The 19,006-nt window shown below is 47.3% G+C and overlaps 1 protein-coding gene and 1 long non-coding RNA gene across 2 annotated transcripts in view; one reads left to right on the top strand and one right to left on the bottom strand.

Moving 5' to 3' along the window:
• Positions 1-19,006, bottom strand: part of LOC137434176 (semaphorin-6D) — a 512,865-nt gene that overhangs the window by 410,593 nt on the left and 83,266 nt on the right. The window lies entirely within an intron of this gene.
• On the top strand, positions 12,555-14,088 carry LOC144894127 (uncharacterized). Its single transcript, XR_013624836.1, has 3 exons — positions 12,555-13,036; positions 13,164-13,301; positions 13,393-14,088. It is a non-coding gene; the product is annotated as an uncharacterized LOC144894127 (long non-coding RNA).

Consider the following 19,006-nt stretch of genomic DNA (forward strand, 5'->3'; position numbering starts at 1 on the left):
AACCCACTCTCTTGCTCGGGTGCCGTTTGTTCCGTTCCCTGCTCGAACCTGATCCACGAACCTAAATTTAAATACGGACCGCTTGGGTCTCGGAGCAACTGACTGTTTATGGACTCGTCAGGGTAACGTTACGTAAAGGAAAGTGCCCCACGTTGGGCGCCCGAGGGTAAGGGGTAATAGATCTCTGGGTTGTGAGGGTAAGGATAAGGGCGGCGTCCCAATCCGAGGCCTACCCGGGAGACATTGGAATCATAAGTAAGGTTAGAAGTATTAGAAGGGCGTAGGACGCCAGGAAAGTAAAGTAAGGATAGGTTAGACAGCTGTGAAGGCGGGCGAGCCTCTCAGGAGTTAGGTTGACGGCCGTACCTCGCGAGGCGGGCGAACCTCACGGGTACAAGGCTACGTCGGTAAACTAAATTTTCCTAGGATGGGTAATAAGACTGTAAAGGCAGGTGAACCTCTCAGAAATACCCCAGCATTTTTCATGTTTCGGAGGTATGGCTATGACGCTGCGAGACCAGGGAAGTCATGGGTTGCGCTGACTAAGGATCTAGGTGAACCGTGGCCCGAAGGAGGGTCTTTTGTGCTGGAAAAATTGGACGCGTTGTATGGGGCATTAGAAAAGTTAGAACAGGACACGAAACACTTCCCGCCTGACTATTGGAAAGTCTTTGGTTGGTGGAAGGAAGAAGCGATGAAGCGACACGCAAGGTCGATACAGGCCAGCCTGGCCGGTGAGGTATCAAAACTCAAGGGCCTGAGGAAACAGGCGAATAAAATGCAGGATGAAGCGGTTAAAGAAATAGAGAGGCAGGCCAACGCGCAACTGATGCCGCTCGTTGAAAATCCAGACCCCGCGGTAGGGGAGGTAGTAACCAATCTACCCTCCCCAGCCCCAGACCTAAGCCCTGTCCCGGGGTTTCAGGCGCCACCTATCCTTTCTGCGCTCCCGCCACCACCACCCTGCAACCCCGCTACCATCGCGCCCCAGGTACCCCCGGGGCCGATACCCCACGGCACGAAGGTCGTTACCCCCCAGAACCATCCGAGCCAGGGAAATCCGTTTGCACAGCTCGGGGCTAACGGGATAAATAACGGGACCGATATTGCAGGGTTCCCACCACCGATAGGACAGGACGGGTTATACCCCTCACTGGTAGGCTGTAATGGGAACGAGACCTCACAAACTACCCCATTGGAATGTCAGGAAATAACAGGAAGGAAAACATTATGCCCCTTACAAGTTATTGGAGTTAATGCTCAAGGTCAGGGGGTTCGAGAAAGGGTACCATGGAAAGAATCCGCTTTAACAGTAATGCGGGAAAGGATTCAACATTTGCTTATCGAGGACCCATGACAGATAGTGCCAACCATGTCGAATTGGTTTTTAGTTGGCGAGTGCGACTATCGAGACATAACCCATATGGGAGTATCCGTGCTCCCATCCAAGGTATGGGAAAGGGCTAGACAAAGAGCACAGTGGCCGATTGAGGATCCAAGGGCAGCAGGAGCGGGCCAGATAACACCAGTACAATGGGAGCAACTGAAGGTCCGGCTGCTAGAATCCATCGAGCTGGCGCTGTTGCCAGCAGGAGGTCCAGATTGGGGAAAAATCGGGGCCATAAAACAAAAGACAGGAGAATCAATTGGAGATTACCGGGAAAGGTTGGAAAAGGCCATCGCGCGCTGGGGAGGACTGGGTCCGATGCAGCTGATAGGGCTACCCCAACCATTGGTAAACCAATATCTAATCGAGGGGCTTCGGCCGGCATTAAAGAAACAGGTACAGTCCGTCCTTTTTGGCTGGAAGGGAATGACAACCAACGATTTATGCGACAAGCTGGAACAATGCCCGGGCTCCTCCTTAGAGGAGAAGAAGGATATTAAGGAGGAAATATTGCAAATGTATGTCCAGGAGAAACGGGCTCAACTTAATCAAAATAAAAAGGGGGATCGGAGTCAGAGCCACATACGCGATCAGTGCCAGAAGTGGGGGCCCGTCCGGGGTCATGAGGACCCCTGGAGGGGGGGTTGGCCTTTCTATAGGGGCCAATCCCCCAACGGAGAGTGGGTCCACCATGAAGGCAACGACTGCGACGGTTGTACCGACCAAGACCATGGACGAATTAACATGGACGAGATAAGACAACAATGGACAATATCACCCCCCTCACCAACGCCAACAATATCGGCCAACAATAGCGGTCAATATCACCAACAAGGGACGAGGTGGCAGGAAAGGCCGCCAACCAACAGATAGAACGCAACATGCCGATGGTGACACGAGCAAAGGCAACATCTGCACAAATTGCTGACATACCAACTGTGGGTCCACCCGCCACACCAACTAAGGACGATATCATAAATTTGCAAAGCACTGCGCCGACGGCCGAACACGAGGACTGGCTCAAACGAGGGGCGATACGCCCTGGGCCAGGGGAAATGTGGACCCTTGACGAAAAACCTATAGCACCCCAGGCCTTACTGCCTTGGCTGGCACGCATGGCACATCAAAATGGTCATGTGTGCCAGAGGGGGGTGATGGGACAGATAAACTACACTTGGGCAGCACCAGGACTGTCACGGATTGTATCCGAAGTGTGCTGATCGTGCGTGGTCTGCCAGCAACACAATAGAGGGGCGCCGCCGAGACATGCACATGACGGGGGACGGCCACCGCCAAGTGGGCCGTTCGCAAATATCGAGTTCGATTTCACGGAATTGGAACCAAGCATGTCATTTCGCTACGTGTTGGTAATCGTAGATACATTCACCAAATGGGTCGAAGCCTACCCATGCGTCAAGTCCGATGCCCCGACAGTAGTGAAGCGCCTCGTGCGGGATTTTATGTGCCGATTTGGCATTCCCCAGATAATTTCGTCTGATCAAGGGGGCCATTTCACGGCGCAGGTGGTCACGGGCATCCTGAAGGCGTTGGGCGTTAAACAGTCCTTCCATTGCGTTTACCACCCACAGTCATCGGGACTTGTGGAACGAACGAATAAGACTTTAAAGAATAAACTAGCGAAACTTTGCGCAGACACAGGCTTGAAGTGGCCGGGGGCTCTCCCGCTTGCATTGATGAGCATCCGTTCCACCCCGGGTCGCACTACGGGCCTTTCCCCCCACGAAATATTAATGGGACGACCTATGAGCTTGCCCGTTTCAGCACCAACGGACATGTCCACCCTTGCTTTGCCGGTGATGGATGACATGCTTTTGAGATTTTGCATAGGCTTGTCCAATGTGGCACGCAGCATCCATGCTCGAGTACGAGAGGCGCTGCCTGAACCAATAGGCCACGCCATCCACGACTTCCAAGCCGGCGACTGGGTGCTCGTAAAGCACTTCACCTGCAAAGCTGCTTTGGAGCCACGGTGGAAGGGACCATTCCAGGTACTACTGGTCACACTGACGGCAGTCTTCTGCGAGGGTAAACCTTCGTGGATCCACGCCACCCATTGTAAGTTGTCCATTCCCGCACCACAAGCCACACAAGACACCGCACCTCACACTGCTGAAGACAATGCACCGTTTAGGGCACTACAGTCTCCTAAGGGCGGCGATGATGGTCATGATGATGGGAATTCTGGGCAGCGGCCTAACAAACCCTGCCAAAGATAGGCTTCTGCAGTTTAACCCACTGAGAGAGGATCTCCCCAAATACCCAGGACACGACAACTACACGTTATTTAAACTTTACCCCGTCAAATACATAACGGCTCCCCGGGGACAGGGGATAGTAGTACATTGCTGTGAGTTGGAGACACATTTCAAGTGGTTATCTGTAAGATGGATGGAAGCCATGGTGGTACACAATGGGACACCACAGGCACGCATGACAACCCCACGCATAGTCCTAACTAAAATTAGAAAAGTGAAAAATGGAAAGTTTACTGGGACCGTGAATAGTCACGCCGCCGCAGGATATCAATGGGGCACGGGCATCGACAATACTACTCTACTACTGTCGCATGCCCTCGTCGGCCCACACACCACGATAATACTTGAATGTGGAATATGGCCCCCACGCACGCTGATTAGAAGGAACAAAAAGATGGGAGATACCCAACACCAATTCCGGCCTAGTTGCGCCGCCTACGTCATTAAACCCCCTCCTGCCCAGGAAGTAAGAAGGGAGCCAGAGGAGAACACATACTGGAAGGTCGCACGGCCTTTTGGCCACAGTACAGAATAGGACACGGTGTTGGATGTGTATGCACCTTCCCCGCACCAGCACAGCAGGAATACCAATGGTAGTGTTACCCCTATCACTCAATGATTTGTGCTCGAAGCCACTAGACACCAAATGCATTAGTATAACCCTGACAAGCCAAGGTTCTGACGGAACCGCGTGTAGACGAGTTTTTCAGTACTCCCCCCCCCCCCCCCCCCCATCCAGTCCCGACACTTTGAGGAACGTCCGGCGCCGGTTTGGGTCAAGCCGGCAAGGGGGGCCCTCTGCTTAGAAGGAAAGGGTCAAGTAATGGTAGGCAAATCCGTGTGTAGAGATACCCTCCCCGCGGACCCTAGGAAAGGGAAACACAGGTTGTTAGTGAATGTTACAAGCTCGCCCTTACATAACCTCACACACCTCCAGTTGGCATGGAGAGGGGAGAACGGGACAAACACTATCCCAGGCCTTCTCACTTGCATGACCACCCATTTAGTGGCTCCGCACGGGACCATGTTTGTATGCGGGAATAAAGCTTACCCGTATTTACCTGATAATTGGGGAGGAATTTGCTATTTAGGATCAGTTTTCCCAGAGATGGAAATGCGACAACACTTGCATAATACCACTGCACTCATAAGGACACAACGAAGCACCTATTGGCACGAAGACGACACCACCACCTTACACGGCGCTGATTGGGAGAAAGCCGTTAGTTTCTTCTTCCCATGGGCTGGGACGGTCATGAACAGTTACCGCATTGACAAAATTGCGTTAATCTTAGAAAGGGTGGCCAACGACACCGCTACAGCACATGACGAAATGTTGGACACGGTTGTCCACCTGCGTACAATGGTTATGCAAAATAGGGTTGCATTAGATATGCTACTGGCAGAACGAGGAGGGGTATGTGGGATAACTAAGGGTAAACGTTGTACTTTTATTCCTGATCCTTCACAAGGGGTCAGTGCTGCTATTATAAGGTTAAGAGAAAGTGCTCATATATTGACAAAGGATCGAATGGATCGGGAAGCCTCCCACCAGTGGCTTACTGACTGGTTCAAAGGATGGACAGGTACGATAGTAAAGTGGATATTGACCGCCTTGGCAATAGTCCTTGGAATCGTGGTTTGTTGTGTACTAATCAAGGCTTTAGTCCTTGCGTGTGTGAGAAAGTTTACCACAGGATGGACACTGAAGACGACACCAGAAAAGGCCATGGTGATGACCGACAAGCTGACCATGGATCCAGATGACACTCCGGCCGTCGACGTGACTGCAGATCGCGGATCCTGGAACGACGACCCGAACGAGTCACTGGGCCGCGACAATGAGATCTCCGCTTCTGAAGATTGTTCTTCCGTTGTTGATGTTACCGATAATGATTTTGATTACACAGTTGCGGACCTCAGAGCATTTCAGGCTGCCAGGACGCCGATTACTCTGGACCCCAACATGTCGCATGCAGACGCCAACGAGTACCTAAGGGAGACCTCTCGTTTTTTCTCGATGTGTAAGGCTATGACTGTTGCTGGCCGTCTACGCCGCAGGCCTAAGCCACCTGAGAATAATGTTACTGATGATGATTCCGATGATGATGTGGGCCACTTGCAAGGGTCCTCGACTGATGTTTATGTCTCAATGCAGGCTTTGCCTCTTTATGTTTCACGAGCTCACCTTTATGTCTCACAAGCTCACAGTGAGTCAAACGTCACTGACCCAATCCTGGATTTGGACCCAACTGCAAACCCGAGCCTGGATGGTGAGGAACTCAACATTGGAGATACTCTGAGTTCCGAATCTGATTGTCTTGAAGATTCGTCCATGGATAACGGCGGTGGAAGCCGCATCGCCTCGGACGACTTCGACTTTGACCCAAAGGAAGTTTCTCTCCCTCCTTTGGACCGTTATGCTTTGTTTTTTGGCCATAGGTTTAAGCCACCTGATACTGATGACGTTGTGTCTTCCCCAGATCACCAGCATATAAGAGACCTCATGAACATGAATATCGATTGAGCGCTGAAGATCTACAAGGATTTCACCTGGGGAAGCTTGGGCGAGCTCCTGTCGGGGGGGGGGAGTCCTGGCCGCACCTCTGTGGACCAAGGGTGGGTCGGGAGATCCTCCTGGGTGTGGACCCCGGCTGAACCAGAGGTCTTCGTTGTGGATCTGACACGCTATTCGATCTTCATGCCTCTACGGTCTCACATCATACACCCATCTACACCTGACTTACATCATACACCCACATACACCCACATACACCCACATACCCGCGGATCATCCTGCTGAGTGCGATGTGTGGTACTTTGGGTGCGGGACATGCTCACTGGGCTGCATTCGCGTGGTATGTTTAGTGAACCTTTTACAGTCTATTTCAATACTCTCGGAGGATTTTACATGCCATTTGACCACCCTGTCTTTACGGACTTACATTGCATACTCACATACAGACGCGAATCATCCTGCTGGGTGCGATGTGGAGTGCTTTGGGCACTACCTGCTCACTGGGCTGCCTTCGCGTGATATGTTGAATGACTTTCCTGATTTGTTTTGTTTCTGCTTTGTTTGAAATAAAGGCCTTTGATTGGCTCGTAGATAACGTTGTATCTTAGATCCAAAACGGCGGTATGTGGGGAACTGTTATTCCCCTCCCCCTTTGTTAATTCTTGCTGCTCTACCAATTACCAAGCATAACCAATTATATGTTTTGTTTTGACTGATTGCTGTATTCTTTTAAAATACTTAGTCCTTTCTTGTGCATTGAGGATGTGTAATACCCTAATAAGGAGTTCTGTGCTTGTGAGCTCTTGCCCTGTATTGGCATAATCTCTTGTTCCCCTTTTGTGGCCTTGGTTGCAGCTGCTATCTCTCAGCCTCCCACAAGACTTTGCCAATATCCTGTAGGTTGACACATTTATGAGTGTCCACTCCCTTTGTACTTCCCCAACCCAAGTCTCTATACAGAAAGTTGTAAACATGTTGCCACATATTGCTGACCATCTCCTTATCTGAGCTAACCCATGAGTGGCCTTGGATGAACTTCCTTTAACTAACTGAACAACAGGATGGGACTAATGGTGGGGGGACCAATGAGCCCATTCTTTCTCTGTATCTTGTGAGCTAAAGCCACACCCTAATATTCTTTATATATAGCAAGTTTAAATCGAATTACTTCAGAGCACCTTGTTGTAGTGTTGGTCATTTCGTGAGCTTCAAGCGACATTGTGTTTTCCGCAAGCTTGTGTAAACGAGTTCTAATAAATATATCCGTTGCTCCTTTCTCTGAGTCCTCTGAGTCCCAAGTTCTAAGTCCCATTCCGACATATGTATATATATATATATATATATATATATATATATATATATATATATATATATATATATATATATATATATATATATATATATATATATACATACAGTGGAACCTTGACTTACGAGTTTAATTCGTTCCGTGACCGAGCTCGTAACTCAAATTGCTCGTATCTCAAATCAAATTTCCCCATTGAAATGCATTGAAATGCTATTAATCCGTTCCAGCCCGCCAAAAACCACACCAATTTTTTTTTAAATATACAGTATATATAAAAATATCTCGCGCTTTATATTTCACCTGTATGCAGCATACAAGTTGGCAGGATGGCCTGGACTGGAGGTACGCACACTTGACTCTAAAGTCTAAACTGTCCAGCCTGGGTTTGAATCCCGACCCAGCTATAACCTGTCATGGGTGAATCACAGGCAGGGTGATTCATCAATGTGTGTACCGCTAAACTGGGCGCCCCGTTTGCGTCCCATTAGTTGTTGGATGTTAAGGATCTCACCGTGTTTTCCACAAAGAGAAGGCGAGCTATCGCCGGCACTCTGAACAAGTTGTGGCCTGGCATGGCATGAACATGAAAACATGAACATGAACATGAAATGTTCGACATGAACATGAAATTTTCCGAAATAACCAAAATGCTAAAACTAAAATGCATCGCTATACGACAGAGATACGTACTGTACTTGAACGGCAAGATAACCACGTGACCAGAACCTACCTGGCGGCGTAAACTCGAAATAACCAAAATGCGAAAACTAAAATGCAGCGCTATACGACAGAGATACGTACTGTACTTGAACGGCAAGATAACCACGTGACCAGAACCTACCTGGCGGCGTAAACTCGAAATAACCAAAATGCAAAAAAAAAAAAATGCAGCGCTGTACGACAGAGATACGTACTGTACTTGAACGGCAAGATAACCCCGTGACCAGAACCTACCTGGCGGCGTAAACTCGAAATAACCAAAATACGAAGAAAAAAAATGCAGCGCTGTACGACAGAGATACGTACTGTACGTGCACGGCAAGATAACCACGTGACCAGAACAACCCACCTGACGGCGTGAACTCGAAATAACCAAAATGCGGAAAAAAAAATGCAGCGCTATACGACAGAGATACGTACTTGAACGGCAAGATAACCACGTGACCGGGTGGCGAAAGCTCGTAACTCGGATCTCGGCTCGCATCTCAAAGCAATAAAATGCCGGAGCGACGGCTCGTATCTCGAAAAACTCGTAAGTTGGGGCACTCGTAAGTCAAGGTTCCACTGTATATATATATATATATATATATATATATATATATATATATATATATATGAGTGTGTGTGTGTTTTTGTGTTTTTGTGTTTTTGTATGTTGTATGTATGTGAGTGAATGTGAGTATGTGTTTTTTGTGTGTGAGTGTGTGTTTTTGTATGTTGAGTGGTGTATGTTGTAAGGGTAGGACGTTGGTTGGTTGGTGTTGTGTGTGTGTGTATGTGTGTGTATGGGTGTGTATGTATGTGTATGAATGATCTGGTGTGTTTTGTTGGTGAGTGGTGAAGGGTATAAAGGTGGGTGTTTGAGTGTTCCACCGTGTTTGTTTGGTGGGGTGGATTCTGGATGCGGAGGTGTTGTTGTTGTTGTAGTCTGTGTTCACACTGGCTGGGGGTGGGGGTATGTACGCATCCAGGTGTCATTGCTGCATGTGGATGTGCCCCTGCTGGCCCACCTTAGCTGACCGTATCGAGGTTGAACGGCCGAAACGGGATGATGCTGAGGACCTCGACTGAGGACCCGGTCAGTGCGGCACACTTGTGACCAGGTGTGTTTTGAACATATATATATATATACTAGCTTGGCTCGGTTCGCTGCGCTCGCCGCACCAAGCGTCGATACTGAGGAACGGGCTTATTTGAAGTTGAAAAAAAAAATTCCCCAAAAAAATTCCAAAATAAAAAATTGGAATATTTTTCAAAGAAAATACCCTTATAGACAGGTCCATGCCAGGCAGAAATGGCGCCGTTTTCCAGTCAAGGTTTTCTCAGTGGATTTATATACTTTTGATCATACTCTGTCGAATAAGCTTGTGGGCCACCCTGAAATTTGCCTCAAATCCAAGATGGCCACCAGAATAGCTAAAATAGTATTTCTGAGAGTTGCTTTTACCCATAGATGATTTTTTTTCAACTGATTGTGGCCTATTATGATAAAGAAAGATAACTCAGTCATAACTCAGCCATAAAAATTAACAATCGGTACTTTATTAACAAAATGGCCGCCGGGCAACTTCCGTATTACGGAAACTGCTATAACTTCAGTTCCGAGTGTGATATGATTATAATTTTGGTGTCCAGTCATATGTTTTTGGGGTCAAGGAATCCATATTTGTACTTTTTATTTCAGTGAAATATATATTACAATACATTTTGATTCAATTTCTTGGTTTCCATTTCAGATTCCTTGAATCCGGATGCAAAGAAATGATTCCATGAATGCGGACGCAAAGAAATGATTCCATGAATCCTGGCTTAGCAGATACAGTGAATCCTCATAAAATTACTACATAAAGACAAAACTTTTTTGGCACAGGAGAAAAGGGTTGCACAATGGCATCCACGCCGATTTTGAGTTTAGCAAGGGGCGACAAACCGTTGTGCTGCCTCTGTAATGAAACTATTAAGGACGTTGAGTCAGCTTATAATATGACTGAGGAGGGATTGCAGTCTATTCAAGAATTAGCGGGAAGATGGGTTAAAGTTGACAAGAGTCTGTGTACTCAGGCACCATATGCTGAATTTCAATCAGCCGCTGTGAGACTATCTAGTGCAGGCCATGATGTCAAGATTCATGAGAACTGTAGAATCACATTTCGGAACAGAATTGCCCGAAAGGAAGCCCAGTCTCGCAAACTTCCCGTTTCCAGTTCAGAGAATATTCATGAGTCGAATGAACCAGTTGCTGCTCCCGCGTATAGGATACGCAGGGGGTCACTTGAGAAAAAGCAAATCTGTTTCGTGTGCAACGTGGATACGAAAGATGACAGTAAACCGTACAATAGTGGTGGTCTTGGTAGATGCTCCGAGAAGAATGCTGTCAGTAAAGTAGAACGTTCAAAGGACATGAAAATCAAAGATGAAGGAGATAAGTTCCATGATGCAGCGAAGCGACTCGATGTTATTCTGAGTGGAGCATCATATGACATGTTTGCAGTTGATGTGTACTATCATAAAAGTTGTTATGACAATTTTACCTATGCATATGATAGAAAGTTGCTGTCAGCGGATGCAGCAGAGAAGGATAGATTAGCTACCGAGGTTATGGACAGCTTTTTCAAACTGTTTCACCGCATGGTAGTCAAGGATCAAAAGGCGTATTTCCTGAGAGAATTGATTGAGGACATAAAGGAGATCAGTGAAGACAATGAACTTGAGGACCCTCCGATTTCAAAAACCTGCATGTTGAAAAAACGACTGACTGAGAAATTTGGTGACGCCATCGACTTCCACTTGTTTGGGAATCGACACATCGACACATGTCGACACATCGACACACCTGGCAGCAGAGAGAACGCTTCTTCCAAAGTGCTTTGCTTTCGGGCACATCAACTATGCTAGGTACCTGACATTCCAACACGTCAATCTCCAAAATCTGAAGGTGAATCACAAAGATGCCTGGGATGATCTGTTGCAAAATGGATTCGGAGGGTCGATGACTGGCGAGCCCTTTTCTACGATCCATGGGGACTTGATCACTGAGACCACAATCAACAGAGAGGTTAAAGTCCGGGGTGGTCCAATGCAAGGCGGTTACAGTACCAGCAAGCAGACAACAGATGCGTTCATAAAAACGAGTCACTTAATGGCAAAGCTCAGAGGAAGATTGAAGGAAAGGTTGCATATCCTGACCTCTTCAACTCACAAGGAAACAACAATAGGGGCACGGAGGCAGCATGACAACATGGTTCGCAACCTAGTCATCCAATTGGATAAGTACTTTGACCCTTTTCTGATTGGTTCTGCGCGTCACATGAAAACTGGAGTGGAAATTAACCAAGGTATTGTCAGTGGATTGTTGTCATCAACCGAAGCAGGAGAGAAACAATTCCAAGACTTTGTTAACCTTAGACTCAAGGCTACTGGAGAAGGCAGAATGAACATTTTTGACAGGATTGTGAATCTCAAGATCAAAACGGGCATGGAGAAGGTCAAGAAAAATCCAAAGGCAGTGAACGTTCTCAAGGAGGATCGACAAGCATTTGGTGTGTTGGTAGGAAAGGCAACTACCCCTGAAGAGGCACATTCACACCCCCTGACAACTATTCCACTTGCCCTTGCCACACCAGAACGAGACATTCGACAAGGTTCTAAAGCAGCGCTGAGGAACTACCTTATTGAGGAATCTTCATCAACTACAGAGGAACCGCCAAATAGAAGCAACTGGCTGATTGACGGAATGGCAGCTGTAAAGTCAATCCCGGCTCAACAGACTTGGGGAGAATACACTGATGCCCTATTGAAATTCTGCATGCCACCAAGCCAGTCAAACCCAAAACAGCTTGGGATCATATTTGATTCCTACTGTACGTCCACTACAAAGGAGTTAACCCAACGACGCCGAGGGATCTCTGGTAGAAGAACCCACATCACAAGCCCCGAGCAGAGTATGCCCAGAGGCAAAGATTGGGACGCATTTCTGCATAATGCTGAAAACAAGACTGAGCTGATTAAATTTATGGTCACTTACTTCAAAAGTGATTCAGTCAGATCGAAACTCAGAATTCCACTCACCGTGACAGAGGAACAGAATACATGGTTGATCACGCAAACTAAGTTTGAACAACTTGAATCCTGCAACCATCATGAGGCTGACACCAGGCTTGTTCTTCATGCAAGCAAGTGCGAAGGTCCGGTTGTGATTAAGGCTTCAGATACAGATGTACTGATCCTCTTGAGCTATGCCTATTCTGTCTGCAAACCACCACAAGACTGGTTCATGAAGATTGACCATCGGTACGTCAGTGTCAAGAAACTAACGACTCATTTTGGAGATGAAGTGTGTCAAACTCTCCCAGCATATCATAGCATTACTGGATGTGACACGACATCATTCCCATTTCGCATCGGCAAAATCAAGCCATTGAAGAAGATGTTGAAACAAGAGAAATCCCATCTACTCTCTCAGCTGGGCAGATCAAATCAATCTTTTCAAGATGCTTCCAGTGCTAAATGCTTCTTCAGAACCTGCATGTATTCTGGAAGTGAACAATAAAGCTTTGTTGAAACAAGGATCCGAACGTACAACACTCAAAAGGTGAAATCTAGTTCCAGCATCCTTCCAGACGAGAGTAGCACCAATGAACACCTCAAGAGGAGTGACCTTCAGGCATGGGTGTGGTACCAGTGTCTCAAGCAAAACATTGAGTATCCTTCTATCACTGACAGAGGATGGGAAAATACAGATGATGGTATCAGGCCAATATGGTTTACCTGCCCGCAACTCCCTCCAAGCCTCTCCAAGAAAAAGAGCAAGAAAAGACAAATTCAAAGTAAGTATACTAAAAATATATCATTACTTTGATCATTGCTTTTCGTTCCTGTCATAAAGTTCCTCCAATGTATTCCCACTGGCAGTGCATTCATCCAGATTAAATATGTGTAACCTTCCACTTACAGGTCTCGCGGAGTATGATGCAGATTTAGAAGATGCAGTAGAAGAGAGAAGCCAGCCTTCAAGGAAGAAGAGACACAGGAATACAAGCAGAAAACATGTACAAGACAGTGAAGTTCACTGTAGAGAAAGAGAAAAGCAAGGTAGATAAGTCCAAAATGCAATCGTAATTTTGTTATTTTTATATGATTTACTGTTTTGAATCCCGACTATATCCATTCACATTTTTTATAGGTATCGGTGGGGCAGAAGAAAGAGCAGAAGAATCTGAAGTTGATGAAGAGTACCAAGGAGATGGGGAAAATTCGGAGAGCACCATGGAACAACTTTCTTCGGATACCTGTGGACTTTATTCAGACTTTCAGAGTGAAGAGAGTGATCTTGATCTTGATCTTAGTAACTGAGGATTATGTGCCTTTTGAACAACATATTTTTCCCAAAGCATAACCAAAGCCGGGGATCATATTGAATGGGAATTCAGATACATTTTATAAACCTGTGTAGTTTGGTAGACGAAGCAAAACTGACTAGGAGCCGTTCAGCGGCAGCCATCTTGGATTTATTGTTCATCCATGATTTAGGGGATGATCTATTGAGCTAGTGTCATGATAAACCAACTAAATGGATAACCAGACTTTGGAAACCAAGAAATTGAATCAAAATGTATTGTAATATATATTATGGAGCACAAGACATGACTGAATCTGCCACATCGGTGGCCAGTATTGGCAGCCATCTTAGATTTCTTTATGAACCAATGATTTCACTGAAATAAAAAGTACAAATATGGATTCCTTGACCCCAAAAACATATGACTGGACACCAAAATTATAATCATATCACACTCGGAACTGAAGTTATAGCAGTTTCCGTAATACGGAAGTTGCCCGGCGGCCATTTTGTTAATAAAGTACCGATTGTTAATTTTTATGGCTGAGTTATGACTGAGTTATCTTTCTTTATCATAATAGGCCACAATCAGTTGAAAAAAAATCATCTATGGGTAAAAGCAACTCTCAGAAATACTATTTTAGCTATTCTGGTGGCCATCTTGGATTTGAGGCAAATTTCAGGGTGGCCCACAAGCTTATTCGACAGAGTATGATCAAAAGTATATAAATCCACTGAGAAAACCTTGACTGGAAAACGGCGCCATTTCTGCCTGGCATGGACCTGTCTATTAGGACATACCCACGGGAGAGATATGTGCATTCCAGAAGTTTGGTACTATTTCACAAAACTTTGAGAAAGTAGTTCACTGACAACACAGGACAGGACAGACGCTGCACAAATATATATATATATATATATATATATATATATATATATATATATATATATATATATATATATATATATATATATATATATATATATATATATATATATATATATACAGTATATATATATATATATATATATATATATATATATATATATATATATATATATATATTGTTACGGGTCGCGGACAAGATGTTACTTTGGGCCGAGCGGATGGTCAACCGCGACCGTTACAGGATCCCCGATTAGCCCGACTCCCCCAACGTTGACCAATCGCGCCACAGGTATTCAATCGGGAAACCTCTAAAGCGACCGAATGTAAAGAGGAAGAGAGAAGAAGACAGAGTACGGAGGAATAACAGGATTTATTATACACACAAGCAAAAAGAAGGAGCGATCAAAGTTATTTACAAGCAATGGATGGAAGAAGCAGTCACACAGTGAATCGTTAGCTTATACTAGTCAATTTACTTAACCCCAGGACAACGATTAGGACAGACGACGTTCACACTTACACGGGGGAAATTGCAGGCAGGAATGGCGGAGGTGGGTTGCTGGAGAGGGAGGCAGGGTCAGGTCCCTGCAACCGGCAGGGCTGGAGGTCGCAGCTCATTTTTGGCGGGAAAACCCTCGGTCGCGTCGACGCTGCTGATGCTGTGGACGTCACGCGCTGGCTCGGTCACACCTGCTCCTCTCCTTCTGGTGGAGCCATCTCCCTCCTCTCAGCGTGTCTCTCCAAAGCTTGTTTCATCTCCAAGTACCTCTCCTTTTTGGTTTGGAGCGTCTCTCAGCTCTCATCTCACAGCTCACAGCTCATCTCACAGCTCATCTCTCCTCTCATCTCTCTCTCGTGAAGCAGTCCCTTCCAGTCGCTTTTATTACTCGGGTCAGAATCAAGCCGCCGGCTGCGAGGGCACGCCTACCGGGTCGCTCACCGCGGTGCTGGTTGGCTGTTAGGGCTGTCCGATTCCTCCTTTGATCATTACGACGTGCCACGCCTGCGAGTTGGCGGCTCCTACCCCCCTCTTCTCCGAGATTAGCACATGGGCAATGGCGGCTTGCGGGATTGAACACCACTCGCACCGCTTTTGAAAGGAACTTTGGAGAGCGGAGATGATTGGGGAAATTGAAAGGGGCCTACGCTTATTTCGTTTGATACAATGCAGAGTCAATCTAGTGGGAAACACATATGTAGCCTACATAGAATAAGGAAATAAGCTATTTAAAAAGATATATCGTGGCCTGTGTGTAAGTTTCATGGAATTAACTAGGAGGACGGGCTGCGACCATTATTTACATTACGAGGGTGTTACACACAACAAAACCATACTTTTCACATTCGTTACACTTTCTCAAAATTGTTACACTTCTCAAAACCGTTACACTTCTCAAGTTCGTTACACTGCACCCTCCTTTCTTCAGGCCCGTCTCGGGCCTACAAAACTTTAACTTAGTGTGACACGTAGGTGTAATTCCCTCTACAATTAACCTGACCCTGAGTGTGACAATCTTAAAACACAAATAAATATGTCCCCCTGCTGCATTGCACCCTGTCTAACAGATTTGCGCCCACAGGATAACCGAATTACGGAATTGTTTTCAAACTATACATTAATGGTGGGGAGCATTATTTACAGTGACGTTATTTCTTATTTACAACGCAACCCAGGACCTGTGTTTTTTTTTCTTTTTAGGGAACAAGAAAAAGAAATTCCTGTTGGGAGGGAGGAGACAGCACGCATTGCATCGATGCACCAGTACCAATACCACCAAAGCACCCAAAAGCACCAAAAGCACCACCAAGCACCAAAAGCACCACAAAGCACCACCAAGCACCAAAAGCACCACCAAAGCACCAAAAGCACCACTCGGTGCACAGTCACCACTGTTCATAATAAACACAACAAACAACTGGTGGTGGTCTTCTCTTTCTCTGCTGGGCCGATGTTCTTCCCGACGTCTTCTGGCTTCATGCGGCCTACTTGGAAATAATAAAAAGCACAACTTGTGTTCATTTTTATTTAGGGCCTCAGGGGCCAACTAAGGGTGGTCCACCTGTTTGGCATAGGTGCCCCCTTACCGAGGTCCGCAAGCAAGATTCCCTGGCCACTATGGCCGGTCTCCAACAGAGGTGCCCTGCCCCAGACCCCGGGGGTCCATCAAGTGGTACTTGGCCGCAGAACAGCGGTCCATAAAGTGGTACATCAACGCAATGCATGCTGGTTCTGAGAATCTCGTGCGCACAATGGCCACCTCACGCACGCTCCCCTCGGCACCCAATGGCGCACAGGTCCTCAAGTGGGAGACAAAAGGGGGGAAGACAAATGAGCGAGGGGTAAGGTCACAAGGGTACACGTCAATAAAGGCAATGCAGGGTGAAGTGCGTACGGAGAGCGAAGTGAGAAAAACTCGTCCCTACCGTACGTCACCCCCCCTGTCACCTACACTACCCTTGCCCTTACCCCATATTTACAACAATTTACACCTTTACAAATTCGTCACTACGTCTTGTCTTCCCCATCTTTCCCTTCTACACCAAATTCGTCTCCAATCCCTCTACTTCAAAATTTGCCATCACCCAATTCATCATCAATCCTCATAAGGAGGAAGAGATGGAACATCAAGCACAATGTCACACCCACGTCATGATGCGTCTCACATTCCAAACATTTGCACAGTAAAAAATAATCAAAACATGGCATGGTGTGGAGTACCTGTCACCTCAGGTGAGTGGATGCAGATGGTGCGAGGAGACTCCAATCCTAACTATCCTCTAAATGACATTAACACACTTTACACTACCCGGGGTCTCTCCCTGCCAATCCATTGGCCAACTTACACTATGGGTTCTAAAAACCAATTCCCATTGACCAAACTGTGGTGCTTCTCAATTTGGGGTCTCACTCCCCCGATTCATCTCCCGGTGCCCTCGCACAATTTCTGGGCTGCGACGTGTAGCTCTCCCAGCAGGTCTACCCACCTGCACACCTCCACCACTGCAGTTGCCACCCGAGCTTACCTAGCTCCTCACCCTACCCTATCTAGCTGGGGAAGGCCCCTCCTGGCTCTGTCACCCCACTCGGTGCCCTCTGGCACTGGGCTACCCGGGTCCGTCCTCCGGATCCTCAGGCGCCATCCACAACAACTCTACCGGCTCCCAGAGCCCACCTGCGGCCTCACCTGGCCGACATCCTCACAGTGGTGGAGTGCCCAAACCAACTACACACACGAACAGGCTACACGCCCAGCCATTTCCACAACACTAATGCACCCATCCAAACATCATTCTTCCAACCGCACCACAGATGCCAATATCCAACCACAATTTACCTGTACCCTCTACCTAACACTTACGCTACCCGCCCCGGGTATCCGTGATGGGGGTCCACTCTTCCCCCATTCACACCTTCGCACCATCCACTCCACTCCACAATTTCCACCATACTCACTCCACGACCATCCATTCCAATACTTCATACCATTTATTCCATACACCTGTCCTCCATTCACCTGTCGTTGCACACCTGTGCAATCATACCTGGTGCCACCTGCACCCTCCTTTCTTCCTGGACCATTTGGTCATCACAATACACCATCACCTTCACTCACTCATACACTGCTCCATTCACCTGTTCAGTTGCACACCTGTGCAATCCTCACCTGTTCCATCACACCTGTTCAATCCTCACACACACGGCATCATCTCAGCTAACTACTCCCCTCTGAAACTTGCGCTTCCCAGTCGCCCCTTTAAACTATTGCGCTCCCACGTCATTATCATCCACTCTACTCTACCTGCGTCCCCACTACAGGTGTCATTGTCACTAACTAATCTTCACGTTACCTAATGTCATCTTCTAGGGCCCTACACACAATATCCTAACCCTCCCGGGCTAGTTTTCATTGCCATCAACCCCATAAACCTAGTGCTCCTTTGCCCCCCCCCCCCCCCCCGCCCCCGTGAGGGATGGCAGATTGCCCATCCCACCACATCGGGGAGGTCCTACTATCAATTTTGCTCACCAAATCCAACCAATCCAAAATTTGCCAATTACTGCCAATTCTATTCCAATCATCAAATTTTGCCTTTTTCTAATTTTGGGTCCAAAACACTAACCTCATCACCCGTCTACTTATTAGATCCTCTCGGTGCGCCAATTCACTTCGAAAGCTTGGCTTCGTACAGCCGAGCAATGAATGCGGGTTGTTTTGTGCCAGCGGCTGGATACGTCCCGCATTCGGGGCAGGGACGGGGGCTTACCCAGGCCGAGATCCCACGCACCATCTCGGCACGGAGCCATCCAATGTCCCGATCTCGACCTGCCGGCACGTCTCAACAAAAAGTGGTCGCCATGACGACCCTTCCTATCGGGCTGCCCGTTCCGCCTAGCGGAGCACGGACGCGGCCGTTCCCAGCGCGGCCCAGCGTGGATCATGTACGGCGGTCCTTTCGAACCCGCCGTGCTTCGGATCCCCGCTGGTTCTCGTGGCACGCGAAGCCCGGCACGCACCGAGGGCCCGATTCGGCTATAAGTCGCTCTAACCGCTAACCCGGTTACCGTCG

Source organism: Myxine glutinosa, chromosome 10 (genome assembly GCF_964187855.1).
Source record: "Myxine glutinosa chromosome 10, kmMyxGlut1.1, whole genome shotgun sequence".
Classification (NCBI taxonomy): domain Eukaryota; kingdom Metazoa; phylum Chordata; class Myxini; order Myxiniformes; family Myxinidae; genus Myxine; species Myxine glutinosa.